The sequence below is a fragment of the Lathyrus oleraceus genome, chromosome 5, assembly GCF_024323335.1.
Source record: "Lathyrus oleraceus cultivar Zhongwan6 chromosome 5, CAAS_Psat_ZW6_1.0, whole genome shotgun sequence".
In the NCBI taxonomy this organism is placed as follows: domain Eukaryota; kingdom Viridiplantae; phylum Streptophyta; class Magnoliopsida; order Fabales; family Fabaceae; genus Lathyrus; species Lathyrus oleraceus.
Window position 1 is genome coordinate 475,049,341 of NC_066583.1, and position 23,811 is coordinate 475,073,151.

A 23,811-nucleotide genomic window follows, 5' to 3' on the forward strand; every position below is an offset into this window, starting at 1 on the left:
TTCAGCGTTAATTATGTTTGTTTTGCCGTTAATAAGTGAAAGAAATAAAATATATACAATCAAAGCGCATGAGATATCAGGTGCGATCATACCAGCACTAATGCACCGGATCCCATCAGAACTCCGCAGTTAAGCGTGCTTGGGCGAGAGTAGTACTAGGATGGGTGACCTCCTGGGAAGTCCTTGTGTTGCACCTCTTTTTTTGCGATTTTTTAAATACTTCTTTTTATTTCTGTTAATCGGCGTAAAAGAGTCGGAAAAAGTAGGAGAAGACAAGCATTTCAGCGTTAATTATGTTTGTTTTGCCGTTAATAAGTGAAAGAAATAAAATATATACAATCAAAGCGCATGAGATATCAGGTGCGATCATACCAGCACTAATGCACCGGATCCCATCAGAACTCCGCAGTTAAGCGTGCTTGGGCGAGAGTAGTACTAGGATGGGTGACCTCCTGGGAAGTCCTTGTGTTGCACCTCTTTTTTGCGATTTTTTAAATACTTCTTTTTATTTCTGTTAATCGGCGTAAAAGAGTCGGAAAAAGTAGGAGAAGACAAGCATTTCAGCGTTAATTATGTTTGTTTTGCCGTTAATAAGTGAAAGAAATAAAATATATACAATCAAAGCGCATGAGATATCAGGTGCGATCATACCAGCACTAATGCACCGGATCCCATCAGAACTCCGCAGTTAAGCGTGCTTGGGCGAGAGTAGTACTAGGATGGGTGACCTCCTGGGAAGTCCTTGTGTTGCACCTCTTTTTTTGCGATTTTTTAAATACTTCTTTTTATTTCTGTTAATCGGCGTAAAAGAGTCGGAAAAAGTAGGAGAAGACAAGCATTTCAGCGTTAATTATGTTTGTTTTGCCGTTAATAAGTGAAAGAAATAAAATATATACAATCAAAGCGCATGAGATATCAGGTGCGATCATACCAGCACTAATGCACCGGATCCCATCAGAACTCCGCAGTTAAGCGTGCTTGGGCGAGAGTAGTACTAGGATGGGTGACCTCCTGGGAAGTCCTTGTGTTGCACCTCTTTTTTTGCGATTTTTTAAATACTTCTTTTTATTTCTGTTAATCGGCGTAAAAGAGTCGGAAAAAGTAGGAGAAGACAAGCATTTCAGCGTTAATTATGTTTGTTTTGCCGTTAATAAGTGAAAGAAATAAAATATATACAATCAAAGCGCATGAGATATCAGGTGCGATCATACCAGCACTAATGCACCGGATCCCATCAGAACTCCGCAGTTAAGCGTGCTTGGGCGAGAGTAGTACTAGGATGGGTGACCTCCTGGGAAGTCCTTGTGTTGCACCTCTTTTTTTGCGATTTTTTAAATACTTCTTTTTATTTCTGTTAATCGGCGTAAAAGAGTCGGAAAAAGTAGGAGAAGACAAGCATTTCAGCGTTAATTATGTTTGTTTTGCCGTTAATAAGTGAAAGAAATAAAATATATACAATCAAAGCGCATGAGATATCAGGTGCGATCATACCAGCACTAATGCACCGGATCCCATCAGAACTCCGCAGTTAAGCGTGCTTGGGCGAGAGTAGTACTAGGATGGGTGACCTCCTGGGAAGTCCTTGTGTTGCACCTCTTTTTTTGCGATTTTTTAAATACTTCTTTTTATTTCTGTTAATCGGCGTAAAAGAGTCGGAAAAAGTAGGAGAAGACAAGCATTTCAGCGTTAATTATGTTTGTTTTGCCGTTAATAAGTGAAAGAAATAAAATATATACAATCAAAGCGCATGAGATATCAGGTGCGATCATACCAGCACTAATGCACCGGATCCCATCAGAACTCCGCAGTTAAGCGTGCTTGGGCGAGAGTAGTACTAGGATGGGTGACCTCCTGGGAAGTCCTTGTGTTGCACCTCTTTTTTTGCGATTTTTTAAATACTTCTTTTTATTTCTGTTAATCGGCGTAAAAGAGTCGGAAAAAGTAGGAGAAGACAAGCATTTCAGCGTTAATTATGTTTGTTTTGCCGTTAATAAGTGAAAGAAATAAAATATATACAATCAAAGCGCATGAGATATCAGGTGCGATCATACCAGCACTAATGCACCGGATCCCATCAGAACTCCGCAGTTAAGCGTGCTTGGGCGAGAGTAGTACTAGGATGGGTGACCTCCTGGGAAGTCCTTGTGTTGCACCTCTTTTTTTGCGATTTTTTAAATACTTCTTTTTATTTCTGTTAATCGGCGTAAAAGAGTCGGAAAAAGTAGGAGAAGACAAGCATTTCAGCGTTAATTATGTTTGTTTTGCCGTTAATAAGTGAAAGAAATAAAATATATACAATCAAAGCGCATGAGATATCAGGTGCGATCATACCAGCACTAATGCACCGGATCCCATCAGAACTCCGCAGTTAAGCGTGCTTGGGCGAGAGTAGTACTAGGATGGGTGACCTCCTGGGAAGTCCTTGTGTTGCACCTCTTTTTTTGCGATTTTTTAAATACTTCTTTTTATTTCTGTTAATCGGCGTAAAAGAGTCGGAAAAAGTAGGAGAAGACAAGCATTTCAGCGTTAATTATGTTTGTTTTGCCGTTAATAAGTGAAAGAAATAAAATATATACAATCAAAGCGCATGAGATATCAGGTGCGATCATACCAGCACTAATGCACCGGATCCCATCAGAACTCCGCAGTTAAGCGTGCTTGGGCGAGAGTAGTACTAGGATGGGTGACCTCCTGGGAAGTCCTTGTGTTGCACCTCTTTTTTTGCGATTTTTTAAATACTTCTTTTTATTTCTGTTAATCGGCGTAAAAGAGTCGGAAAAAGTAGGAGAAGACAAGCATTTCAGCGTTAATTATGTTTGTTTTGCCGTTAATAAGTGAAAGAAATAAAATATATACAATCAAAGCGCATGAGATATCAGGTGCGATCATACCAGCACTAATGCACCGGATCCCATCAGAACTCCGCAGTTAAGCGTGCTTGGGCGAGAGTAGTACTAGGATGGGTGACCTCCTGGGAAGTCCTTGTGTTGCACCTCTTTTTTTGCGATTTTTTAAATACTTCTTTTTATTTCTGTTAATCGGCGTAAAAGAGTCGGAAAAAGTAGGAGAAGACAAGCATTTCAGCGTTAATTATGTTTGTTTTGCCGTTAATAAGTGAAAGAAATAAAATATATACAATCAAAGCGCATGAGATATCAGGTGCGATCATACCAGCACTAATGCACCGGATCCCATCAGAACTCCGCAGTTAAGCGTGCTTGGGCGAGAGTAGTACTAGGATGGGTGACCTCCTGGGAAGTCCTTGTGTTGCACCTCTTTTTTTGCGATTTTTTAAATACTTCTTTTTATTTCTGTTAATCGGCGTAAAAGAGTCGGAAAAAGTAGGAGAAGACAAGCATTTCAGCGTTAATTATGTTTGTTTTGCCGTTAATAAGTGAAAGAAATAAAATATATACAATCAAAGCGCATGAGATATCAGGTGCGATCATACCAGCACTAATGCACCGGATCCCATCAGAACTCCGCAGTTAAGCGTGCTTGGGCGAGAGTAGTACTAGGATGGGTGACCTCCTGGGAAGTCCTTGTGTTGCACCTCTTTTTTTGCGATTTTTTAAATACTTCTTTTTATTTCTTTTAATCGGCGTAAAAGAGTCGGAAAAAGTAGGAGAAGACAAGCATTTCAGCGTTAATTATGTTTGTTTTGCCGTTAATAAGTGAAAGAAATAAAATATATACAATCAAAGCGCATGAGATATCAGGTGCGATCATACCAGCACTAATGCACCGGATCCCATCAGAACTCCGCAGTTAAGCGTGCTTGGGCGAGAGTAGTACTAGGATGGGTGACCTCCTGGGAAGTCCTTGTGTTGCACCTCTTTTTTTGCGATTTTTTAAATACTTCTTTTTATTTCTTTAATCGGCGTAAAAGAGTCGGAAAAAGTAGGAGAAGACAAGCATTTCAGCGTTAATTATGTTTGTTTTGCCGTTAATAAGTGAAAGAAATAAAATATATACAATCAAAGCGCATGAGATATCAGGTGCGATCATACCAGCATTAAGCGTGCTTGGGCGAGAGTAGTACTAGGATGGGTGACCTCCTGGGAAGTCCTTGTGTTGCACCTCTTTTTTTGCGATTTTTTAAATACTTCTTTTTATTTCTGTTAATCGGCGCAAAAGAGTCGGAAAAAGTAGGAGAAGACAAGCATTTCAGCGTTAATTATGTTTGTTTTGCCGTTAATAAGTGAAAGAAATAAAATATATACAATCAAAGCGCATGAGATATCAGGTGCGATCATACCAGCACTAATGCACCGGATCCCATCAGAACTCCGCAGTTAAGCGTGCTTGGGCGAGAGTAGTACTAGGATGGGTGACCTCCTGGGAAGTCCTTGTGTTGCACCTCTTTTTTTGCGATTTTTTAAATACTTCTTTTTATTTCTGTTAATCGGCGTAAAAGAGTCGGAAAAAGTAGGAGAAGACAAGCATTTCAGCGTTAATTATGTTTGTTTTGCCGTTAATAAGTGAAAGAAATAAAATATATACAATCAAAGCGCATGAGATATCAGGTGCGATCATACCAGCACTAATGCACCGGATCCCATCAGAACTCCGCAGTTAAGCGTGCTTGGGCGAGAGTAGTACTAGGATGGGTGACCTCCTGGGAAGTCCTTGTGTTGCACCTCTTTTTTTGCGATTTTTTAAATACTTCTTTTTATTTCTGTTAATCGGCGTAAAAGAGTCGGAAAAAGTAGGAGAAGACAAGCATTTCAGCGTTAATTATGTTTGTTTTGCCGTTAATAAGTGAAAGAAATAAAATATATACAATCAAAGCGCATGAGATATCAGGTGCGATCATACCAGCACTAATGCACTGGATCCCATCAGAACTCCGCAGTTAAGCGTGCTTGGGCGAGAGTAGTACTAGGATGGGTGACCTCCTGGGAAGTCCTTGTGTTGCACCTCTTTTTTTGCGATTTTTTAAATACTTCTTTTTATTTCTGTTAATCGGCGCAAAAGAGTCGGAAAAAGTAGGAGAAGACAAGCATTTCAGCGTTAATTATGTTTGTTTTGCCGTTAATAAGTGAAAGAAATAAAATATATACATCAAAGCGCATGGGATATCAGGTGTGATCATTCCAGCACTAATGCACCGGATTCCATCAGAACTCCGCAGTTAAGCGTGCTTGGGCGAGAGTAGTACTAGGATGGGTGACCTCCTGGGAAGTCCTTGTGTTGCACCTCTTTTTTTGCGATTTTTTAAATACTTCTTTTTATTTCGGTTAATCGGCGCAAAAGAGTCGGAAAAAGTAGGAGAAGACAAGCATTTCAGCGTTAATTATGTTTGTTTTGCCGTTAATAAGTGAAAGAAATAAAATATATACATCAAAGCGCATGGGATATCAGGTGTGATCATTCCAGCACTAATGCACCGGATCCCATCAGAACTCCGCAGTTAAGCGTGCTTGGGCGAGAGTAGTACTAGGATGGGTGACCTCCTGGGAAGTCCTTGTGTTGCACCTCTTTTTTTGCGATTTTTTAAATACTTCTTTTTATTTCGGTTAATCGGCGTAAAAGAGTCGGAAAAAGTAGGAGAAGACAAGCATTTCAGCGTTAATTATGTTTGTTTTGCCGTTAATAAGTGAAAGAAATAAAATATATACAATCAAAGCACATGAGATATCAGGTGCGATCATACCAGCACTAATGCACCGGATCCCATCAGAACTCCGCAGTTAAGCGTGCTTGGGCGAGAGTAGTACTAGGATGGGTGACCTCCTGGGAAGTCCTTGTGTTGCACCTCTTTTTTTGCGATTTTTTAAATACTTCTTTTTATTTCTGTTAATCGGCGCAAAAGAGTCGGAAAAAGTAGGAGAAGACAAGCATTTCAGCGTTAATTATGTTTGTTTTGCCGTTAATAAGTGAAAGAAATAAAATATATACAATCAAAGCGCATGAGATATCAGGTGCGATCATACCAGCACTAATGCACTGGATCCCATCAGAACTCCGCAGTTAAGCGTGCTTGGGCGAGAGTAGTACTAGGATGGGTGACCTCCTGGGAAGTCCTTGTGTTGCACCTCTTTTTTTGCGATTTTTTAAATACTTCTTTTTATTTCTGTTAATCGGCGCAAAAGAGTCGGAAAAAGTAGGGAAGACAAGCATTTCAGCGTTAATTATGTTTGTTTTGCCGTTAATAAGTGAAAGAAATAAAATATATACAATCAAAGCGCATGAGATATCAGGTGCGATCATACCAGCATTAATGCACCGGATGGGTGACCTCCTGGGAAGTCCTTGTGTTGCACCTCTTTTTTTGCGATTTTTTAAATACTTCTTTTTATTTCTGTTAATCGGCGCAAAAGAGTCGGAAAAAGTAGGAGAAGACAAGCATTTCAGCGTTAATTATGTTTGTTTTGCCGTTAATAAGTGAAAGAAATAAAATATATACAATCAAAGCACATGAGATATCAGGTGCGATCATACCAGCACTAATGCACCGGATCCCATCAGAACTCCGCAGTTAAGCGTGCTTGGGCGAGAGTAGTACTAGGATGGGTGACCTCCTGGGAAGTCCTTGTGTTGCACCTCTTTTTCTGCAATTTCTTAAATACTTCTTTTTATTTCTGTTAATCGGCGCAAAAGAGTCGGAAAAAGTAGGAGAAGACAAGCATTTCAGCGTTAATTATGTTTGTTTTGCCGTTAATAAGTGAAAGAAATAAAATATATACAATCAAAGCACATGAGATATCAGGTGCGATCATACCAGCACTAATGCACCGGATCCCATCAGAACTCCGCAGTTAAGCGTGCTTGGGCGAGAGTAGTACTAGGATGGGTGACCTCCTGGGAAGTCCTTGTGTTGCACCTCTTTTTTTGCGATTTTTTAAATACTTCTTTTTATTTCTGTTAATCGGCGCAAAAGAGTCGGAAAAAGTAGGAGAAGACAAGCATTTCATCGTTAATTATGTTTGTTTTGCCGTTAATAAGTGAAAGAAATAAAATATATACAATCAAAGCGCATGAGATATCAGGTGCGATCATATCAGCACTAATGCACCGGATCCCATCAGAACTCCGCAGTTAAGCGTGCTTGGGCGAGAGTAGTACTAGGATGGGTGACCTCCTGGGAAGTCCTTGTGTTGCACCTCTTTTTTTTCGATTTTTTAAATACTTCTTTTTATTTCTGTTAATCGGCGCAAAAGAGTCGGAAAAAGTAGGAGAAGACAAGCATTTCAGCGTTAATTATGTTTGTTTTGCCGTTAATAAGTGAAAGAAGTAAAATATATACAATTAAAGCGCATGAGATGTCAGGTGCGATCATACCAGCACTAATGCACCGGATCCCATCAGAAATCCGCAGTTAAGCGTGCTTGGGCGAGAGTAGTACTAGGATGGGTGACCTCCTGGGAAGTCCTTGTGTTGCACCTCTTTTTTTGCGATTTTTTAAATACTTCTTTTTATTTCTTTTAATCGGCGTAAAAGAGTCGGAAAAAGTAGGAGAAGACAAGCATTTCAGCGTTAATTATGTTTGTTTTGTCGTTAATAAGTGAAAGAAATAAAATATATACATCAAAGCGCATGAGATATCAGGTGCGATCATACCAGCACTAATGCACCGGATCCCATCAGAACTCCGCAGTTAAGCGTGCTTGGGCGAGAGTAGTACTAGGATGGGTGACCTCCTGGGAAGTCCTTGTGTTGCACCTCTTTTTTTGCGATTTTTTAAATACTTCTTTTTATTTCGGTTAATCGGCGCAAAAGAGTCGGAAAAAGTAGGAGAAGACAAGCATTTCAGCGTTAATTATGTTTGTTTTGCCGTTAATAAGTGAAAGAAATAAAATATATACAATCAAAGCACATGAGATATCAGGTGCGATCATACCAGCACTAATGCACCGGATCCCATCAGAACTCCGCAGTTAAGCGTGCTTGGGCGAGAGTAGTACTAGGATGGGTGACCTCCTGGGAAGTCCTTGTGTTGCACCTCTTTTTTTGCGATTTTTTAAATACTTCTTTTTATTTCTGTTAATCGGCGCAAAAGAGTCGGAAAAAGTAGGAGAAGACAAGCATTTCAGCGTTAATTATGTTTGTTTTGCCGTTAATAAGTGAAAGAAATAAAATATATACAATCAAAGCGCATGAGATATCAGGTGCGATCATACCAGCACTAATGCACTGGATCTCATCAGAACTCCGCAGTTAAGCGTGCTTGGGCGAGAGTAGTACTAGGATGGGTGACCTCCTGGGAAGTCCTTGTGTTGCACCTCTTTTTTTGCGATTTTTTAAATACTTCTTTTTATTTCTGTTAATCGGCGCAAAAGAGTCGGAAAAAGTAGGGGAAGACAAGCATTTCAGCGTTAATTATGTTTGTTTTGCCGTTAATAAGTGAAAGAAATAAAATATATACAATCAAAGCGCATGAGATATCAGGTGCGATCATACCAGCACTAATGCACCGGATGGGTGACCTCCTGGGAAGTCCTTGTGTTGCACCTCTTTTTTTGCGATTTTTTAAATACTTCTTTTTATTTCTGTTAATCGGCGCAAAAGAGTCGGAAAATGTAGGAGAAGACAAGCATTTCAGCGTTAATTATGTTTGTTTTGCCGTTAATAAGTGAAAGAAATAAAATATATACAATCAAAGCACATGAGATATCAGGTGCGATCATACCAGCACTAATGCACCGGATCCCATCAGAACTCCGCAGTTAAGCGTGCTTGGGCGAGAGTAGTACTAGGATGGGTGACCTCCTGGGAAGTCCTTGTGTTGCACCTCTTTTTTTGCGATTTTTTAAATACTTCTTTTTATTTCTGTTAATCGGCGCAAAAGAGTCGGAAAAAGTAGGAGAAGACAAGCATTTCAGCGTTAATTATGTTTGTTTTGCCGTTAATAAGTGAAAGAAATAAAATATATACAATCAAAGCGCATGAGATATCAGGTGCGATCATACCAGCACTAATGCACCGGATCCCATCAGAACTCCGCAGTTAAGCGTGCTTGGGCGAGAGTAGTAGTAGGATGGGTGACCTCCTGGGAAGTCCTTGTGTTGCACCTCTTTTTTTGCGATTTTTTAAATACTTCTTTTTATTTCTGTTAATCGGCGCAAAAGAGTCGGAAAAAGTAGGAGAAGACAAGCATTTCAGCGTTAATTATGTTTGTTTTGCCGTTAATAAGTGAAAGAAATAAAATATATACAATCAAAGCGCATGGGATATCAGGTGCGATCATACCTGCACTAATGCACCGGATCCCATCAGAACTCCGCAGTTAAGCGTGCTTGGGCGAGAGTAGTACTAGGATGGGTGACCTCCTGGGAAGTCCTTGTGTTGCACCTCTTTTTTTGCAATTTTTTAAATACTTCTTTTTATTTCTGTTAATCGGCGTAAAAGAGTCGGAAAAAGTAGGAGAAGACAAGCATTTCAACGTTAATTATGTTTGTTTTGCCGTTAATAAGTGAAAGAAATAAAATATATACAATCAAAGCGCATGAGATATCAAGTGCGATCATACCAACACTAATGCACCGGATCCCATCAGAACTCCGCAGTTAAGCGTGCTCGGGCGAGAGTAGTACTAGGATGGGTGACCTTCTGGGAAGTCCTTGTGTTGCACCTCTTTTTTTGCGATTTTTTAAATACTTCTTTTTATTTCTGTTAATCGGCGTAAAAGAGTCGGAAAAAGTAGGAGAAGACAAGCATTTCAGCGTTAATTATGTTTGTTTTGCCGTTAATAAGTGAAAGAAATAAAATATATACAATCAAAGCGCATGAGATATCAGGTGCGATCATACCAGCACTAATGCACCGGATCCCATCAGAACTCCGCAGTTAAGCGTGCTTGGGCGAGAGTAGTACTAGGATGGGTGACCTCCTGGGAAGTCCTTGTGTTGCACCTCTTTTTTTGCGATTTTTTAAATACTTCTTTTTATTTCGGTTAATCGGCGCAAAAGAGTCGGAAAAAGTAGGAGAAGACAAGCATTTCAGCGTTAATTATGTTTGTTTTGCCGTTAATAAGTGAAAGAAATAAAATATATACAATCAAAGCACATGAGATATCAGGTGCGATCATACCAGCACTAATGCACCGGATCCCATCAGAACTCCGCAGTTAAGCGTGCTTGGGCGAGAGTAGTACTAGGATGGGTGACCTCCTGGGAAGTCCTTGTGTTGCACCTCTTTTTTTGCGATTTTTTAAATACTTCTTTTTATTTCTGTTAATCGGCGCAAAAGAGTCGGAAAAAGTAGGAGAAGACAAGCATTTCAGCGTTAATTATGTTTGTTTTGCCGTTAATAAGTGAAAGAAATAAAATATATACAATCAAAGCGCATGAGATATCAGGTGCGATCATACCAGCACTAATGCACTGGATCTCATCAGAACTCCGCAGTTAAGCGTGCTTGGGCGAGAGTAGTACTAGGATGGGTGACCTCCTGGGAAGTCCTTGTGTTGCACCTCTTTTTTTGCGATTTTTTAAATACTTCTTTTTATTTCTGTTAATCGGCGCAAAAGAGTCGGAAAAAGTAGGGGAAGACAAGCATTTCAGCGTTAATTATGTTTGTTTTGCCGTTAATAAGTGAAAGAAATAAAATATATACAATCAAAGCGCATGAGATATCAGGTGCGATCATACCAGCACTAATGCACCGGATGGGTGACCTCCTGGGAAGTCCTTGTGTTGCACCTCTTTTTTTGCGATTTTTTAAATACTTCTTTTTATTTCTGTTAATCGGCGCAAAAGAGTCGGAAAATGTAGGAGAAGACAAGCATTTCAGCGTTAATTATGTTTGTTTTGCCGTTAATAAGTGAAAGAAATAAAATATATACAATCAAAGCACATGAGATATCAGGTGCGATCATACCAGCACTAATGCACCGGATCCCATCAGAACTCCGCAGTTAAGCGTGCTTGGGCGAGAGTAGTACTAGGATGGGTGACCTCCTGGGAAGTCCTTGTGTTGCACCTCTTTTTTTGCGATTTTTTAAATACTTCTTTTTATTTCTGTTAATCGGCGCAAAAGAGTCGGAAAAAGTAGGAGAAGACAAGCATTTCAGCGTTAATTATGTTTGTTTTGCCGTTAATAAGTGAAAGAAATAAAATATATACAATCAAAGCGCATGAGATATCAGGTGCGATCATACCAGCACTAATGCACCGGATCCCATCAGAACTCCGCAGTTAAGCGTGCTTGGGCGAGAGTAGTAGTAGGATGGGTGACCTCCTGGGAAGTCCTTGTGTTGCACCTCTTTTTTTGCGATTTTTTAAATACTTCTTTTTATTTCTGTTAATCGGCGCAAAAGAGTCGGAAAAAGTAGGAGAAGACAAGCATTTCAGCGTTAATTATGTTTGTTTTGCCGTTAATAAGTGAAAGAAATAAAATATATACAATCAAAGCGCATGGGATATCAGGTGCGATCATACCTGCACTAATGCACCGGATCCCATCAGAACTCCGCAGTTAAGCGTGCTTGGGCGAGAGTAGTACTAGGATGGGTGACCTCCTGGGAAGTCCTTGTGTTGCACCTCTTTTTTTGCAATTTTTTAAATACTTCTTTTTATTTCTGTTAATCGGCGTAAAAGAGTCGGAAAAAGTAGGAGAAGACAAGCATTTCAACGTTAATTATGTTTGTTTTGCCGTTAATAAGTGAAAGAAATAAAATATATACAATCAAAGCGCATGAGATATCAAGTGCGATCATACCAACACTAATGCACCGGATCCCATCAGAACTCCGCAGTTAAGCGTGCTCGGGCGAGAGTAGTACTAGGATGGGTGACCTTCTGGGAAGTCCTTGTGTTGCACCTCTTTTTTTGCGATTTTTTAAATACTTCTTTTTATTTCTGTTAACCGGCGTAAAAGAGTCGGAAAAAGTAGGAGAAGACAAGCATTTCAGCGTTAATTATGTTTGTTTTGCCGTTAATAAGTGAAAGAAATAAAATATATACAATCAAAGCGCATGAGATATCAGGTGCGATCATACCAGCACTAATGCACCGGATCCCATCAGAACTCCGCAGTTAAGCGTGCTTGGGCGAGAGTAGTACTAGGATGGGTGACCTCCTGGGAAGTCCTTGTGTTGCACGTATTTTTTTGCGATTTTTTAAATACTTCTTTTTATTTCTGTTAATCGGCGTAAAAGAGTCGGAAAAAGTAGGAGAAGACAAGCATTTCAGCGTTAATTATGTTTGTTTTGCCGTTAATAAGTGAAAGAAATAAAATATATACAATCAAAGCGCATGAGATATCAGGTGCGATCATACCAGCACTAATGCACCGGATCCCATCAGAACTCCGCAGTTAAGCGTGCTTGGGCGAGAGTAGTACGAGGATGGGTGACCTCCTGGGAAGTCCTTGTGTTGCATCTCTTTTTTTGCGATTTTTTAAATACTTCTTTTTATTTCTGTTAATCGGCGTAAAAGAGTCGGAAAAAGTAGGAGAAGACAAGCATTTCAGCGTTAATTATGTTTGTTTTGCCGTTAATAAGTGAAAGAAATAAAATATATACAACCAAAGCGCATGAGATATCAGGTGCGATCATACCAGCACTAATGCACCGGATCCCATCAGAACTCCGCAGTTAAGCGTGCTTGGGCGAGATTAGTACTAGGATGGGTGACCTCCTGTTTAATTTCTCTATTAGACATTTCCACTTGTCCACTAGTTTGAGGATGGTAAGGTGTTGCTACTCGATGTTTTACACCATACTTAAACAATAATTTTTCGAGTATTTTAGATATGAAATGAGATCCACCGTCACTGATGATTATTCTTGGGACACCAAATCTTGGAAAAATTATATTCTTAAAGAGTTTAATTACTACTCGTGTGTCGTTTGTTGGAGAAGCTATAGCCTCAATCCATTTTGATACGTAGTCAACCGCTACGAGTATGTACTTGTTACCAAAAGAAGGTGGAAAAGGTCCCATGAAATCTATTCCCCACACATCGAAAATTTCTACTTCCAAAATGCCTTTTTGTGGCATTTCGTCACGTCTAGATATGTTTCCTGTGCGTTGACACCTATCGTATTTCTTGACAGCGGTATGTACATCCTTCCATATGTTTGGCCAATAAAGACCGGCTTGTAGGATTTTAGAGCAGGTTTTAGATGTACTTGCATGTCCACCATAAGGAGCGGAATGACAATGTTGGATTATACTTTCTACCTCTTCTTCAGGTATACAGCGACGGAAAATACCATCGGAGCCTCTTTTGAAAAGTAAAGGGTCGTCCCAGTAATAATGTTTTATGTCATGGAAGAATCGTTTCTTTTGTTGGTAGGATAAATCAAGTGGAACCACTCCGGCGGCTAAATAATTGACAAAATCAGCGTACCATGGTGTAACGCATACAGCCAAGGTGGTCTCTACCTGTTTGTCAACTCTATTTTCTTCCAAATTAGCTATAAGTTTATCGTATGAGAAATCATCGTTGATCGATGTTCTTTCCGGTTCCAGGTTTTCGAGTCTAGAGAGGTGATCTGCTACTACATTTTCAGTTCCTTTTTTATCTTTGATTTCCAAATCAAATTCTTGTAGCAACAAGATCCACCTCAGGAGTCTAGGTTTAGCGTCCTTTTTTATTAAGAGGTACTTAATGGCAGCGTGATCAGTGTAAACGATTATTTTAGCTCCGACCAAGTAGGAACGGAATTTATCTAGTGCAAATACTACTGCTAAAAGTTCTTTCTCGGTCGTGGCGTAATTCATTTGCGCTTCATCTAGAGTTTTACTCGCATAATATATGACGTGAAGTTTTTTATCCTTTCGTTGTCCTAGAACAGCGCCTACGGCGTAGTCACTTGCGTCACACATTATTTCGAAAGGTTCATTCCAATCCGGGGTCTGCATTATGGGCGCGGAGATCAATGCTTGTTTAAGTGTTTGAAATGCTTCTAAACATTTATTGTCGAAGATGAATTCAGCGTCTTTCATTAATAATTCGGTTAAAGGTTTAGTTATTTTAGAGAAATCTTTAATGAATCGTCGGTAAAAACCGGCATGTCCTAAGAAGCTTCGTATTTCCCTCACGGTTTTCGGAGGTTGAAGGTTTTCGATTACTTCTATTTTGGCTTTGTCTACTTCAATTCCTCTATTTGATATGATGTGTCCTAAAACAATTCCTTCTTGTACCATAAAGTGACATTTTTCCCAATTAAGTACTAGGTTTACTTTTACACATCGTTCTAGAACTCTTTCTAGGTTTTCGCGACATTCTTCGAAACTTTGCCCGCATACGGAAAAGTCATCCATAAAGACTTCCATGATGTTTTCGAGAAAATCGGCGAATATTGCCATCGTGCACCTTTGGAAAGTTGCAGGAGCATTGCACAAGCCAAACGACATTCGTCGATAAGCGAAGGTACCAAAAGGACATGTGAACGTTGTCTTTTCTTGGTCATCAGGATGAATTGGTATTTGAAAGAAACCTGAGTAACCGTCCAGATAGCAAAAATGAGAATGCTTGGCTAGTCGTTCTAACATCTGGTTTATGAATGGTAAAGGAAAATGATCTTTTCGGGTTGCTTTGTTTAGCTTTCTATAATCAATGCACATTCTCCATCCCGATTCAATTCGTTTGGTTATAGTTTCTCCTTTTTCATTTTCGATCACTGTTATACCTCCTTTCTTTGGTACTACATGTACAGGACTAACCCATTTGCTATCGGATATAGGATATATGATACCTGCCTCTAATAACTTCGTTACTTCCTTCTTCACTACCTCACTCATGATCGGGTTTAGTTTCCTCTGATGTTCCCTAGAAGTCTTACAGTCTTCTTCTAGCATGATGCGGTGCATACAAATAGAAGGACTTATCCCTTTAAGATCGGTGATGTTGTATCCTAATGCGGTTGGGTATTTTCTTAAGATATGTAGGAGTTTTTCGGTTTCAAGTTTTCCTAGGTCTGCATTTGACTATTACTGGTCGTTCAAGTTCTAAGTCTAGGAATTCATATCTCAGATTTTTGGGAAGTGTTTTCAGGTCGAGGGTTGGTTTCTTAAGGCATTGCGTAGGATCTGATGTTATTGCTAAACATTGGTTCAGTCTGTCTTCTACATGATAGTCGCACAAATCGTCATTTTCGAATTCTGTTTCTTTTATGCATTCATCGATGATATCCATGAAGTAACACGTGTCTTCTATCGCAGGTGCTTTCAAAAATTGGGAAAGAATAAACTCAATTTTCTCTTCTCCTACTTCGAAAGTGAGTCGTCCTCGTTTTACGTCAACGATAGCACCAACAGTTGCTAAGAAGGGTCTTCCCAATTTAATGGGGGTAACTTCATCTTCTCTTATGTCCATAATTATAAAATCGGTAGGAATGTAGAATTTACCTATGCGTACGGGAACGTTTTCAAGAATTCCTACGGGATATTTAACGGAACGATCTGCTAATTGCACAAACATTTTAGTTGGTCTTAATTCACCCATTTCAAGTTTCTTGCATATGGACAAGGGCATAACACTGATATCGGCTCCTAAATCGCATAAAGCTTTGTCTATGACAAATTTTCCTATATGACAGGGTATAGAAAAACTACCAGGATCTTTAAGTTTATGAGGCATATTTTGGATTATTGCGCTACACTCAGCAGTGAGTGTAACGGTTTCGTTATCTTCAAGTTTCTTTTTATTAGATAAAATTTCTTTTAAGAACTTAGCATATGAGGGCATTTGTGTAATAGCTTCTGTAAAAGGAATTGTGATGTTTAATTGTTTCAGTAGGTCAACAAATTTTTTAAATTGGCCCGCGTTTTTGGTTTTAATTAGCCTTTGAGGATAAGGGATAGGTGGTTTGTAAGGTGGTGGAGGTACATAAGGTTCTTTTTTTTCTACGATTTCCTCATTACACTCTTTCTTTTCCTTAGGTTTACCTTCTTCCTCAGTTGACTTTTTAGAGTTTTGGTTCTCAATCCTTGGGTCAGATGGTCCTTCTACCTCTGTACCACTTCGTAATATAATTGCATGAGCGTGGCCTTTCGGATTAGGTTGTGGCTGTCCAGGAAATGTACCAGTTGGGGCAGCAGTAGATGAAGGTGAGAAAAACAAGAAAGGGGGGGTTTGAATTGTTTTGAAAAAATAAGCGCTTTTCAAAAAGAAAATCACACAAGGATTTTATACTGGTTCGCTTATAACACAAAGCTACTCCAGTCCACCCGGCCAAGGTGATTTCGCCTTCAACAAGGACTTAATCCACTAATCTTGAAAGATTACAAACAACGTCTAAGAGAAAAATCTCTTAGTCCTCTCAAGTTTACAGACTACACTAAGTCACTTGAGGAAATCAACAAACAATAAATAAAAGATTTATGTAATCTAGAGTGCTTCTAAGAAAGCAAATATTACAATAGTATGAACAAAGTGATTCACGTTATAAGCAAAAGCTTCGTGAAGATTTAGAGAGCAAGAAGGTTTTCTTGTGTTGATGTTTCAGTATGATTTTTCCTTGTATATGTAGTGTTTTGAATGTTGATTTGCAATCCTTTATATAGATCAGTGAGGTAGTAGTTAAAACTGGTGGATATTGAGATGAAGTTACGCCATCACATAAATAGCTTCTGCAGGATGACTTTTTCTTCTTGAAATGACTACTTACCACAAGTAGTATTTTCTTTATTGAGATTGGAGATTAACGTCTCTTTCTCAATTAGGAAATCCATTTGCAAATCTTTTCTTGACTTAAACGTTACTCTTTCATGATTAGCAATTCCATGCTCAGAGTATTTGTGTTTCTGGAGATCTTGGAAACTTTCTTCTGATGTTGATCTCTTAAGAGTTCAGATGGTTTCTTCAGATACCGCTGAGAACTTCTGGAGCTTTGTTCAGAGTCAGAACTTCTAGAGCTTACTTTTTGTTCAGATGCTTCTGATACTTTGCTGTTTTGCTCAGAGTTAGACTTTCTTGAACTTGTCTCCACTTCAGATGCTTCTGATCATTTGATAATTTGTATCTGATCTAGTTTTGTATCTGATGACATCATTAGATTCCTTCCTTCTTTCTTTAGAATCCTGCACACTTAGAAACTTTTCGTTAGGGTGCCATTTTTGGTTTCATCCTTTGTTATCATCAAAATCAAGGAATCTGTTGTAGAACAATTTTTGTTCTTACAATCTCCCCCTTTTTGATGATGACAAAACAATCTTAATTAGCAGATGAAACATATAAAATATCAGATCAGATAGACAAGAGCTCCCCCTGAGATAGTGCTAGGGAGTTCTGAAGTTCTTACCAGAGTTTCTTAAGTAAAGAGGTTTCTGAAGTTCTTTGCAATTTCTTAAGTCCAAGTTAGATAATTTTATTTATAGAAAAAAATATGTTGCAGAATGCTTAAGGTATTAGACAATATTTTCATCAGAGCTATTAATTACTTCTCCCCCTTTTTGTCAGAATCAAAAAGACATAGTAGAAAATAAGTAAAGAGAAAAACTTGAATTCATAGATAGAAGCACAAAGGCAACAAGAAAAAAACATCAGATTTAGAGAGATAGCAAAAACAAAGACGACAGGCAAGCCAAAAATAAATAAATCCTAAGTGCCTAAGGGTTTGGAGGCGGAGGCATTCTCTGAAGCAACATTGCAAGCATGCTCTGGATGTTTTCGTTGACAGTATCTTGCTTGTCCATTCTGGCCCGGAGTTCATTCTGATCTTGCTTGAGTTCTTTCAGAGTCTGAAGAACCGTAGGAATCACAGAAGAGGACTCCCCCAGAGTCAGAGCCTTCTGAGCTTCAGCTTCAGCAGCAGCTTGAGCTTCTGCATCTGCCAGAGCCTTTGCTTCAGCTTCCTTTTGCCTTAGGATTTCAGCTTCCTTAGCAAGTCTTTCTTCTTCTATCCTTCTTGCTTCTTCTGCTCCTCTGGCAATTCTCTCTTCCTCCAGCCTTCTGGCTTCAGCCTCTCTGGCAAGTCTCTCCTGGAGTCTTGCCTCAGCATCTCTGATGTAGCCATTTCTGACTTGTTCAGAGATACTCTTCAGCCTAAAGGCCTCAGATGTCATCCAGCCAATGACTCTGTTCCAGTGTGTCCTTACAGATTCAGGATCATCACTGACTTCAGAGTTAGTGACCAGAGAATCGACCTTTTGAACTGAAGCCTCTGCAATCATCAAGATGGCTTCCTTAAGGGTAGGCTTAGAAAGTTCAGGTTCAGGTTCTGGTTCAGAGGTGTGAGGTGGAGAGTTTGGAGGACTGAGATTTAAAGTGAGAGGTTCAGATTCTAATTCAGGTTGGGGTTCAGATTCTGCTTCTGGTTGAGGTTCAGATGTTTGGGGTGAAGCATAAAGAGGGTTTAAATCTAAAGGTTCAGATTCTGGTTCTGGTTCAGCGGAGATGTTTGGTGGGTTGATATCAGAAGTGGGATGGTCAGAGGGTTGGTTTTCAGAAGGTATGGTGGTTGTTTGTTGTGGTGGAGGTGAAGTTGCTTCAGATTGTGTTTGTGTTTGTTGTGAAGCAAGTCTATGAGCATAAATTGTGGCTATGGTTGGGGAATCAGGGTCAGAAAATTCTGGGTTAGAAGAGAGGGAAACATATGGGGGTGATTCTGGTGCTGAGGATGATGAAGATGAAGTGCTTTGGTGGGTTTGTTTAGGTTCAGAGGGAGGTATGAATGTACGGGCTATATTTAGAACTGGTGTAGGTTGGGAGGTTCTGGTGATTGAGGGTGAAATATCAGAGGTGGTATAAATAGGTTGTGAAGAGAGAGAGTTAGAAGAAGCCATCAGAGGATTAGAGGTAACAGGAGGAACAGACTTACCAGTAGAGATATTCAGAGGAGCTGAAGATTTGCTTCCAGAAGTTTCTCCGAGTCTGGCCTTCTTTGCCTGAGATGCTACCTTCTTTTCAGAAAGACCTCTCTTGTATCTGACGAAGTCTTCTTCAGAGTCCAGACAGTCGTCGAGGCTGAAATCAGAGATGTCAACACCATCATCCAGCAGACGCTGAAGATAGATAGCAACAGCGTCTCTGGGTTCATTCTTGAAGAATCTGGCAAGGCCATGAGGCATCTTCCTCTGATCTTTCAAACTATCCCAGGATGTATCCAGAGTTGGCCTGACTTGAATTTTCTTGATTATCCCCATACTCTTGAGGTTTTTGGCATTCAGAGGCTTCCCCACATCTATTGCCAGATCATCCATCAATTTGGTCTTTTCCAGATGGTCTACCAGTCCATGCTCAATGAAGACGTCAGATAACAATCTTCCCAGAGGAATGTAGGATCTGGGCTTCATGTTGTTTCTGGTTTCTCTGACCGAATCTCTCAGATATCTGAAAAGGAGAGCAGGGAGGCAGATCTTTATACCCTTCTGAATGCAGTACAGAATGCATTTCTGGTCTGCATTGATGTAGTCAGAGGAGTTAGAGGCAGGACGGTGGTGAATGGTTCCCAGAATAATATTCAGCCACACTCTGAGGTTCTGGTGTAGCTCTTTGTTTTTAGAAGGGTTTCCTTCAACGTTAGGTTTGAAGATTGTTGGGTTGATAACATCAGTGATGCGCTTTGACCTAGGAGGGATGTTGTAAATCCTTTTTCCTCCACTTATCTCCATGTTCAACAGAGAGGCAATAGACCCTTCAGTAATAACAATCTTCACCCCCAGAACATATGAGACGATGAAGTTGTCATCTGCATCTGCAAATCTCCAGAACTCCTTGACGAGAAGTGGGTAAATGGGACCATAAAGTCTTTGGAAATAGTTTTCCCACCCTTGTTGACGAAGTTCTCCAGTTAGATCAACGCCATTTCTTCTTAGGTTGTCGAAATCAACAAGCGATTCGCACAACACATCCAAACCTTCAAAAGGGGTTGAAAGGTTGATATGGCGTTCACGGTCAAGAACGTGAGGTTCTTTGTAAACAGGGGTGATGGTGACGCCTGTAACCGTTGGAGTTTGAGTGTTTGAGGTTTGAGCAGTAGAACTAGATTTCATTTGTTGAGAGAAGTTAAAGACCTCTTGTTGTTGAGCGTCCATGGTGAAGAAGAAGATGAAGATTGAGGAACTTGCAGAGAATGCTTGAGAGAAGGGTTTAGGGTTTTAGAGTGAGTGAGAGTGATAAGTGTGTCAAATGTGAGAAAAGTGTTTATATACTCTAAGTAAAAACATGCAAAACGACACACATTCCAGCGTTAGCACAAAAATCAAAATAGCACGCTTGGGGGGAAAAATGATTACAGCTAATTAATGAATGTCTAATCCCAACAGTACGCACACTGCTCTAGGAGATTTCAAACGTTCTGACCTTTGATTTCTTTTGACAGCTGTCTAGAAGTTCTAGGGTTAGACGCTTGGTGCTCCACGTGTTGATGTATCTGATCTTCATGAATACCAAAGGATTGGTTTCTGAAGATTTCTAACTCAGATATCTTCTTAACTTGGTAGAAGTATCAGAGTCAGAGGCAGAAGTTCATTTGTTTACATCAGAGTCACATTTTACATTTTCAGAGCCATATTTCACTCAGGGCAATTTTTAATGTTCAGATGTTCTAAGATAAAAAGAAATCTATCTTCAGCTAAAGGCTTAGTAAAGATATCTGCCCATTGATGTTCTGTATCAATGAACTTCAATGTTACTATCCCTTTCTGAACATAGTCTCTGATAAAATGATGTTTTATTTCTATGTGTTTGGCTCTGGAATGTAGAATGGGATTCTTACTTAAACAAATAGCAGCAGTATTATCACAAAAGATAGGAATGTTACTCTCAAAGATTTGTAGATCTTCTAGCTGATGCTTCATCCAGAGCATCTGAGTTGTGCACAGTGATGCTGAGATGTATTCTGCTTCTGCAGTTGATAGAGCAATAGTTGACTGTCTTTTGCTAGCCCAGGAGATTAGATTGTTTCCCAGAAGCTGGCAATTTCCAGAAGTGCTTTTTCGTTCTATTCTATCTCCTGCATAATCTGCATCACAATAACCAGAAAGTCTATACTCTGATGTTTTCTCATACAGCAGGCCCAGGTTAGGAGTTCCTTTCAGATACTTAAGAATTCTCTTAACTGCTGTTAAATGAGATTCTCTAGGATCTGATTGGAATCTGGCACAGAGACAGACACTAAAGAGAATATCAGGACGAGTAGCAGTCAGATAGAGAAGAGAGCCTATCATACCTTGATAGAGCTTCTGACAAACCTTGTTGCTTACCTCTTCCTTTTCCAGAATGCAAGTTGGGTGCATGGGAGTTTTTGCAGAGTTGCATTCAGTCATGTCAAACTTCTTCAGAACGTCTTTAATATATTTACTTTGATGGACGTACGTGACTTCTGAAGTTTGATTAATTTGAATTCCCAGAAAGAACTTTAGTTCTTGCATTAAACTCATCTCAAATTCTGCCTGCATTAACTTAGAAAATTCTTGGCAAACAGAGATATTAGCAGAACCAAAAATAATATCATCAACATAAATCTGGCATATCATGAGATCATTATTAAGGTTTTTACAGAAGAGTGTAGAATCAACTTTCCCTCTGATAAAATTTTGTTCCAGAAGAAAATTACTTAATCGTTCATACCAAGCTCTGGGAGCTTGTTTGAGTCCATATAAGGATTTCTTAAGTTTAAAAACATGTTCTGGAAAATTTGAATTTTCAAAGCCTGGAGGTTGATTGACATACACTTCTTCTGAAATATAACCATTAAGGAATGCACTCTTGACATCTATTTGATATAATTTAATAGAATGATTGATAGCAAAAGATACAAGAAGACGAATAGATTCTAACCTCGCGACTGGAGCAAAGGTTTCATTATAGTCAATACCTTCTTGTTGACTGTAACCTTGAGCTACCAGTCGAGCTTTGTTTCTGACAACTTCTCCTTTCTCGTTCAGCTTGTTTCTGAAAACCCATCTGGTTCCAATGACGTGAGTGCCTCTGGGTTTAGGAACGAGATCCCAGACATCATTCTTTGAGAATTGATCCAATTCTTCTTGCATAGCTGCCACCCAGTCGTTATCCTGAAGTGCTTCATCACAAGACGTAGGCTCAATCAGAGACACTAGTCCCAGAGGAATATCTTCAGAAGTTCTGAAGGTAGATCTTGTTCTGACAGGTTCGTCCTTGTTTCCCAGAATCAGATCTTCAGATACATTAATACGACTTTTGACTTTCTTTGGGATTTCTGGAGATTTTATTTCTTTAGAGTTCTGAGTGACAGTTGCTTCTGGAGTTTTATCAGACTCTACAAGAGTGATTTCCAAATCTGCAAACTTTTCAACTAGCTTTGACTTTTCAGGGTCAAGCTTATCATCAAATCTGACATGAATTGATTCTTCCACAATTTTGGTTTCTGTGTTGTATACTCTGTAGCCTTTAGAGCGTTCTGAGTATCCTAACATAATACCTTTCTGTGCTTTGGAATCAAACTTGTTCAGATGTTCTTTAGTATTTAGTATAAAACAAGAACATCCAAAAGGATGAAAATATGAAATGTTTGGTTTTCTTCCTTTACACAGTTCATAGGGAGTCTTTTCTAGAATAGGTCTTATAGAGATTCTATTCTGAATGTAACATGCTGTATTTACAGCTTCTGCCCAAAAGTGTTTTGCTACATTAGTTTCATTGATCATGGTTCTAGCCATCTCTTGGAGTGTCCTATTCTTCCTCTCTACAACTCCATTTTGTTGTGGAGTTCTAGGGCAGGAGAAATCATGGGATATTCCATTAGAATCAAATAATTCTTCAAAATCTTTATTTTCAAATTCTCCACCATGATCACTTCTGACTCTAATAATTTTAGAGTCAAATTCTTTTTGCACTTTGGAACAGAAACTTGTGAATACAGAGTGAGACTCACTCTTGTGCTTTAGGAATTTTACCCATGTCCAGCGACTGTAATCATCAACAATGACTAGTCCATACTTCTTTCCATTAACTGATGCTGTTTTCACAGGACCAAATAAGTCAATGTGAAGAAGTTCCAGAGGCTTAGAGGTAGAAACAACATTTTTCTTTTTAAAAGATGTTTTTGAAAATTTTCCTTTCTGACAAGCTTCACACAGAGCATCTGAAGAAAACTTCAGTTTAGGTAGACCTCTGACTAACTCGAGTTTAGTTAGCTGAGAAAGTTTCCTCATGCTAATGTGGCCCAAGCGTCTATGCCATACCCATTGCTCTTCGTGAACTGACATTAGACATTTAACATTTTGATCTTTTAAATCAGAAAGATTTATTTTGTAAATGTTGTTTTTCCTCTTGCCTGTGAAAAGGACAGAGCCATCATTCTGATTAATGGCTTTACATGTTTTTTGATTAAAGATTACATCATAACCGTTATCACTTAATTGACTTATGGATAACAAGTTATGCATTAATCCTTCTACATAAAGAACATCAGATATAGAGGGAAGAGTACCATTACCAATAGTTCCGGAGCCTCTGATCCTTCCTTTCTGATCTCCTCCGAAACCTACAAATCCAGCGTCTTTAAGTTCCAGACTTTGGAACATAGACTTTCTTCCCGTCATGTGTCGTGAGCATCCAGAGTCCAGGTACCATGACTGGTGTCTGAACTTTGCTGCATAGGATATCTGCAACATAGATAATCTTATCTTTCGGTACCCAGAATCTCTTGGGTCCTTTTAGATTAGTTTTCCCAGAGTTTCTTATAACTTTGGGTCTTCTAGCATTTTTAAATTTGTGTTCTTGTGTGTGTGTGTAGTGATATGAAAAAGGAGATTTAATTTGATCACTTGTAGAAGTTTTATCTTCCTTAGGATCATACCCAATTCCCCTTTTATTGTTCTGACTTACTCCATAAATCATGGATGCCATAATACTCCTATCTATCCCATTCTTCAGAAATTCTTGAAAGGCTTCTTCATATTTATAAATAATTTTATTTGAAGTTTGTGGTGCTTG

General features: G+C 39.3%; 41 non-coding genes and 2 pseudogenes across 41 annotated transcripts; all 43 read left to right on the plus strand.

Annotated features, from left to right (window-relative positions):
- Positions 1-78: 78 nt before the first annotated feature.
- Positions 79-197, plus strand: LOC127089307 (5S ribosomal RNA). Its single transcript, XR_007790958.1, has one exon. It is a non-coding gene; the product is annotated as a 5S ribosomal RNA (ribosomal RNA).
- Positions 198-358: 161 nt separating this feature from the next.
- LOC127089319 (5S ribosomal RNA) lies at positions 359-477 on the plus strand. Its single transcript, XR_007790959.1, has one exon. It is a non-coding gene; the product is annotated as a 5S ribosomal RNA (ribosomal RNA).
- Positions 478-637: 160 nt separating this feature from the next.
- LOC127089330 (5S ribosomal RNA) lies at positions 638-756 on the plus strand. The gene has a single exon (XR_007790960.1). It is a non-coding gene; the product is annotated as a 5S ribosomal RNA (ribosomal RNA).
- Positions 757-917: 161 nt separating this feature from the next.
- Positions 918-1,036, plus strand: LOC127089342 (5S ribosomal RNA). Its single transcript, XR_007790961.1, has one exon. It is a non-coding gene; the product is annotated as a 5S ribosomal RNA (ribosomal RNA).
- Positions 1,037-1,197: 161 nt separating this feature from the next.
- Positions 1,198-1,316, plus strand: LOC127089354 (5S ribosomal RNA). Its single transcript, XR_007790965.1, has one exon. It is a non-coding gene; the product is annotated as a 5S ribosomal RNA (ribosomal RNA).
- Positions 1,317-1,477: 161 nt separating this feature from the next.
- Positions 1,478-1,596, plus strand: LOC127089365 (5S ribosomal RNA). Its single transcript, XR_007790975.1, has one exon. It is a non-coding gene; the product is annotated as a 5S ribosomal RNA (ribosomal RNA).
- Positions 1,597-1,757: 161 nt separating this feature from the next.
- Positions 1,758-1,876, plus strand: LOC127089379 (5S ribosomal RNA). The gene has a single exon (XR_007790985.1). It is a non-coding gene; the product is annotated as a 5S ribosomal RNA (ribosomal RNA).
- Positions 1,877-2,037: 161 nt separating this feature from the next.
- On the plus strand, positions 2,038-2,156 carry LOC127089390 (5S ribosomal RNA). Its single transcript, XR_007790993.1, has one exon. It is a non-coding gene; the product is annotated as a 5S ribosomal RNA (ribosomal RNA).
- Positions 2,157-2,317: 161 nt separating this feature from the next.
- Positions 2,318-2,436, plus strand: LOC127089401 (5S ribosomal RNA). The gene has a single exon (XR_007791001.1). It is a non-coding gene; the product is annotated as a 5S ribosomal RNA (ribosomal RNA).
- A 161-nt stretch (positions 2,437-2,597) lies between these two features.
- Positions 2,598-2,716, plus strand: LOC127089412 (5S ribosomal RNA). The gene has a single exon (XR_007791011.1). It is a non-coding gene; the product is annotated as a 5S ribosomal RNA (ribosomal RNA).
- Positions 2,717-2,877: 161 nt separating this feature from the next.
- On the plus strand, positions 2,878-2,996 carry LOC127089424 (5S ribosomal RNA). The gene has a single exon (XR_007791022.1). It is a non-coding gene; the product is annotated as a 5S ribosomal RNA (ribosomal RNA).
- A 161-nt stretch (positions 2,997-3,157) lies between these two features.
- LOC127089436 (5S ribosomal RNA) lies at positions 3,158-3,276 on the plus strand. The gene has a single exon (XR_007791032.1). It is a non-coding gene; the product is annotated as a 5S ribosomal RNA (ribosomal RNA).
- Positions 3,277-3,437: 161 nt separating this feature from the next.
- On the plus strand, positions 3,438-3,556 carry LOC127089447 (5S ribosomal RNA). The gene has a single exon (XR_007791043.1). It is a non-coding gene; the product is annotated as a 5S ribosomal RNA (ribosomal RNA).
- Positions 3,557-3,717: 161 nt separating this feature from the next.
- LOC127089458 (5S ribosomal RNA) lies at positions 3,718-3,836 on the plus strand. The gene has a single exon (XR_007791051.1). It is a non-coding gene; the product is annotated as a 5S ribosomal RNA (ribosomal RNA).
- Positions 3,837-3,996: 160 nt separating this feature from the next.
- Positions 3,997-4,083, plus strand: LOC127090029 (uncharacterized; annotated as a pseudogene).
- Positions 4,084-4,244: 161 nt separating this feature from the next.
- On the plus strand, positions 4,245-4,363 carry LOC127089470 (5S ribosomal RNA). Its single transcript, XR_007791063.1, has one exon. It is a non-coding gene; the product is annotated as a 5S ribosomal RNA (ribosomal RNA).
- Positions 4,364-4,524: 161 nt separating this feature from the next.
- Positions 4,525-4,643, plus strand: LOC127089481 (5S ribosomal RNA). Its single transcript, XR_007791069.1, has one exon. It is a non-coding gene; the product is annotated as a 5S ribosomal RNA (ribosomal RNA).
- Positions 4,644-4,804: 161 nt separating this feature from the next.
- On the plus strand, positions 4,805-4,923 carry LOC127089701 (5S ribosomal RNA). Its single transcript, XR_007791259.1, has one exon. It is a non-coding gene; the product is annotated as a 5S ribosomal RNA (ribosomal RNA).
- A 160-nt stretch (positions 4,924-5,083) lies between these two features.
- On the plus strand, positions 5,084-5,202 carry LOC127089986 (5S ribosomal RNA). The gene has a single exon (XR_007791530.1). It is a non-coding gene; the product is annotated as a 5S ribosomal RNA (ribosomal RNA).
- Positions 5,203-5,362: 160 nt separating this feature from the next.
- LOC127089823 (5S ribosomal RNA) lies at positions 5,363-5,481 on the plus strand. The gene has a single exon (XR_007791375.1). It is a non-coding gene; the product is annotated as a 5S ribosomal RNA (ribosomal RNA).
- A 161-nt stretch (positions 5,482-5,642) lies between these two features.
- On the plus strand, positions 5,643-5,761 carry LOC127089492 (5S ribosomal RNA). The gene has a single exon (XR_007791079.1). It is a non-coding gene; the product is annotated as a 5S ribosomal RNA (ribosomal RNA).
- A 161-nt stretch (positions 5,762-5,922) lies between these two features.
- Positions 5,923-6,041, plus strand: LOC127089712 (5S ribosomal RNA). Its single transcript, XR_007791270.1, has one exon. It is a non-coding gene; the product is annotated as a 5S ribosomal RNA (ribosomal RNA).
- Positions 6,042-6,430: 389 nt separating this feature from the next.
- On the plus strand, positions 6,431-6,549 carry LOC127089503 (5S ribosomal RNA). Its single transcript, XR_007791089.1, has one exon. It is a non-coding gene; the product is annotated as a 5S ribosomal RNA (ribosomal RNA).
- Positions 6,550-6,710: 161 nt separating this feature from the next.
- LOC127089514 (5S ribosomal RNA) lies at positions 6,711-6,829 on the plus strand. Its single transcript, XR_007791098.1, has one exon. It is a non-coding gene; the product is annotated as a 5S ribosomal RNA (ribosomal RNA).
- Positions 6,830-6,990: 161 nt separating this feature from the next.
- Positions 6,991-7,109, plus strand: LOC127089747 (5S ribosomal RNA). Its single transcript, XR_007791302.1, has one exon. It is a non-coding gene; the product is annotated as a 5S ribosomal RNA (ribosomal RNA).
- A 161-nt stretch (positions 7,110-7,270) lies between these two features.
- On the plus strand, positions 7,271-7,389 carry LOC127089845 (5S ribosomal RNA). The gene has a single exon (XR_007791397.1). It is a non-coding gene; the product is annotated as a 5S ribosomal RNA (ribosomal RNA).
- Positions 7,390-7,549: 160 nt separating this feature from the next.
- Positions 7,550-7,668, plus strand: LOC127089527 (5S ribosomal RNA). The gene has a single exon (XR_007791109.1). It is a non-coding gene; the product is annotated as a 5S ribosomal RNA (ribosomal RNA).
- Positions 7,669-7,829: 161 nt separating this feature from the next.
- LOC127089539 (5S ribosomal RNA) lies at positions 7,830-7,948 on the plus strand. Its single transcript, XR_007791120.1, has one exon. It is a non-coding gene; the product is annotated as a 5S ribosomal RNA (ribosomal RNA).
- A 161-nt stretch (positions 7,949-8,109) lies between these two features.
- On the plus strand, positions 8,110-8,228 carry LOC127089798 (5S ribosomal RNA). The gene has a single exon (XR_007791352.1). It is a non-coding gene; the product is annotated as a 5S ribosomal RNA (ribosomal RNA).
- Positions 8,229-8,618: 390 nt separating this feature from the next.
- LOC127089551 (5S ribosomal RNA) lies at positions 8,619-8,737 on the plus strand. The gene has a single exon (XR_007791130.1). It is a non-coding gene; the product is annotated as a 5S ribosomal RNA (ribosomal RNA).
- Positions 8,738-8,898: 161 nt separating this feature from the next.
- Positions 8,899-9,017, plus strand: LOC127089758 (5S ribosomal RNA). Its single transcript, XR_007791313.1, has one exon. It is a non-coding gene; the product is annotated as a 5S ribosomal RNA (ribosomal RNA).
- Positions 9,018-9,178: 161 nt separating this feature from the next.
- Positions 9,179-9,297, plus strand: LOC127089665 (5S ribosomal RNA). The gene has a single exon (XR_007791228.1). It is a non-coding gene; the product is annotated as a 5S ribosomal RNA (ribosomal RNA).
- Positions 9,298-9,458: 161 nt separating this feature from the next.
- Positions 9,459-9,577, plus strand: LOC127090017 (5S ribosomal RNA). Its single transcript, XR_007791560.1, has one exon. It is a non-coding gene; the product is annotated as a 5S ribosomal RNA (ribosomal RNA).
- A 161-nt stretch (positions 9,578-9,738) lies between these two features.
- Positions 9,739-9,857, plus strand: LOC127089562 (5S ribosomal RNA). Its single transcript, XR_007791141.1, has one exon. It is a non-coding gene; the product is annotated as a 5S ribosomal RNA (ribosomal RNA).
- Positions 9,858-10,018: 161 nt separating this feature from the next.
- On the plus strand, positions 10,019-10,137 carry LOC127089574 (5S ribosomal RNA). Its single transcript, XR_007791152.1, has one exon. It is a non-coding gene; the product is annotated as a 5S ribosomal RNA (ribosomal RNA).
- A 161-nt stretch (positions 10,138-10,298) lies between these two features.
- LOC127089811 (5S ribosomal RNA) lies at positions 10,299-10,417 on the plus strand. Its single transcript, XR_007791364.1, has one exon. It is a non-coding gene; the product is annotated as a 5S ribosomal RNA (ribosomal RNA).
- A 390-nt stretch (positions 10,418-10,807) lies between these two features.
- Positions 10,808-10,926, plus strand: LOC127089586 (5S ribosomal RNA). The gene has a single exon (XR_007791163.1). It is a non-coding gene; the product is annotated as a 5S ribosomal RNA (ribosomal RNA).
- Positions 10,927-11,087: 161 nt separating this feature from the next.
- On the plus strand, positions 11,088-11,206 carry LOC127089770 (5S ribosomal RNA). The gene has a single exon (XR_007791324.1). It is a non-coding gene; the product is annotated as a 5S ribosomal RNA (ribosomal RNA).
- Positions 11,207-11,367: 161 nt separating this feature from the next.
- On the plus strand, positions 11,368-11,486 carry LOC127089677 (5S ribosomal RNA). Its single transcript, XR_007791237.1, has one exon. It is a non-coding gene; the product is annotated as a 5S ribosomal RNA (ribosomal RNA).
- Positions 11,487-11,647: 161 nt separating this feature from the next.
- Positions 11,648-11,766, plus strand: LOC127090018 (5S ribosomal RNA). The gene has a single exon (XR_007791561.1). It is a non-coding gene; the product is annotated as a 5S ribosomal RNA (ribosomal RNA).
- Positions 11,767-11,927: 161 nt separating this feature from the next.
- Positions 11,928-12,046, plus strand: LOC127089834 (5S ribosomal RNA). The gene has a single exon (XR_007791386.1). It is a non-coding gene; the product is annotated as a 5S ribosomal RNA (ribosomal RNA).
- Positions 12,047-12,207: 161 nt separating this feature from the next.
- Positions 12,208-12,326, plus strand: LOC127089868 (5S ribosomal RNA). Its single transcript, XR_007791419.1, has one exon. It is a non-coding gene; the product is annotated as a 5S ribosomal RNA (ribosomal RNA).
- Positions 12,327-12,487: 161 nt separating this feature from the next.
- Positions 12,488-12,606, plus strand: LOC127090024 (uncharacterized; annotated as a pseudogene).
- The last annotated feature ends 11,205 nt before the right edge of the window (positions 12,607-23,811 follow it).